The following is a 2,130-nucleotide window of genomic DNA, read 5'->3' on the forward strand; positions in this document are numbered from 1 at the left end:
GAATAAACCGGTTCAATGATGTCAAGTCAAATAAAACATACTATTACTATCCAAATAAATATCTATCAAAAAATGTAAATTGATATACCTACTTAACTAAAACTAAACTTAAACGATTAGCAAGAAAAATATATAAAGAAGAAGCAGGCAAAGTAGACAAATTAATTGTAACATATGTTTTCTCAGTCTCCCACTGTTGAACAATATAAATAGTATTTATCGCCACCCCAAAAGGGATCTTTATCACACGTTTGGCTCAACTAATATATAATCGTGACAGGACAAACTGTCAACAAATACCTTGTTAATGTTTTATACATAACTCCAATCAAAGGTCAACTTCCAAGGAAACTGCGGCATGTTAAAACTGTTGATTATGACAAAATGTTGTTTAGTACAAATCAGTACAATAGCGTCTGTTATGTGGCCTATACTAATCCAGTTAAATAAAACTTTAATCGCAGAAAAGTTTAGATTCTTTACACCTTTAAAGGGGCCTTTTCACAGATTTTGGCATTTTTTTTAACTTATTCATTAAATGCTTTATATTGATAAATGTAAACATTGGATCATAAAAGCTCCAGTAAAAAATCAAGAAAAAAAAAGAAAAAGGGAAATGTACATTGCCCGGAGCAGGGTTCGAACCAGTGACCCCTGGAGTCCTGGCAGAGTCCTGTAGTATAAACGCTTATGCCTACTGAGCTATTCCGCCGAGTACACATTCTCGACGTATTTTATACCTTATATAAGCAATCTTCGTAGTTTCACAAAATTTAACGACAAAAACAGAACTCTCCAAATTATTCAATCGTTTCGCGTTGCAACGCTTTATAATTTTTAGGTTTTAAAATCGTCAAAAGATGCATATAATGGCTATATTAGAGCATGGTTAATGTTCAGTATTACTGTTTCCTCACAAATATCATAACTAAAACGAAAACTTACGAATCTGAAACAACTTTTTTCAATTTTGTCAATTTACCAAAGCGTGAAAAGATCCCTTTAAGAAAATATATATAACAGTTATTTCCTGTTTTAACAAAATGATACATTTAAAAATAAATTATGAAGCATCGCTAGCAATATTAGAAAGAGAAGTAGAAGGAGAATTATTATCAATAGTAGCAGTAGCAGCAGCAGCAGCAGTAGTAGCAGCAGCAGTAGCAGTAGCAGAATCAGTAGCAGTAGCAGTAGCAGTAGCAGCAGTAGCAGCAGCAGCAGCAGTAGCACTAGCAGTAGCAGTATCAGTAGCCGTATCAGTAGCAGTAACAGTAGCAGCAGCAACAGCAGCAGAAGCAGCAGCAGCAGCAGTAGCAGTAGCACTATCAGAAGCAACAGCAGCAGCGGCAGTGGCAGCGGCAGTGGCAGTGGCAGTAGCAGTGGCAGTAGCAGTGGCAGTAGCAGTGGCAGTAGCAGTGGCAGTAGCAGTAGCACTATCAGTAGCAGCAGCAGCAGCACTGGCAGCGGCAGTGGCAGCGGCAGTGGCAGTGGCAGCGGCAGTGGCAGCGGCAGTGGCAGCGGCCTTGGCAGTGGCAGCGGCAGCGGCAGCAGTAGCAGTAGCAGTAGCAGTAAGAGTAGCCGAAGCAGTAGCAGTAGCGGCTTTTTGCTTTTTGTTTTAGAAGTGTTTGTCGTATAAGAAGAACGCAAGGAAGACAAATTAATTGTAACATGTGTTATCTTAGTCTCCGTTGTAGTAGCATTTGTTGTATCTACACAGCCATTTTTCAGTCACCTGAGAGACATGTTTTTATAAGAGATTTAATTGTGGACCAATATATCGTGTATTAATATCAGTGTACACACTGGGACACCACATGGGGCGAGGAAAACAGATAAACTAGGCCTTCAATTAATTATGCGCCTAGAGGCAAACAATACTATAACTTACTGATAATTTTAGGATTGGGATGTGTTTGTATCTTATTTGAAATTAGCTAGCTTAATTCAAAAACTCAATATTATCACAAGAACATCATCACATATTCATTGTGCAATATATAATCATATCACCATCACAATATGCCAGAGCGTTAGTATTTATTGTGCATACATATCCTACAGCAACATTTACAAAACTTATTACAAACCAACCGCTCAAGCTTTAATTAAGATTGATTTTAATTTATATTA

This window comes from Dreissena polymorpha, chromosome 15 (assembly GCF_020536995.1).
Source record: "Dreissena polymorpha isolate Duluth1 chromosome 15, UMN_Dpol_1.0, whole genome shotgun sequence".
Classification (NCBI taxonomy): Eukaryota; Metazoa; Mollusca; class Bivalvia; order Myida; family Dreissenidae; genus Dreissena; species Dreissena polymorpha.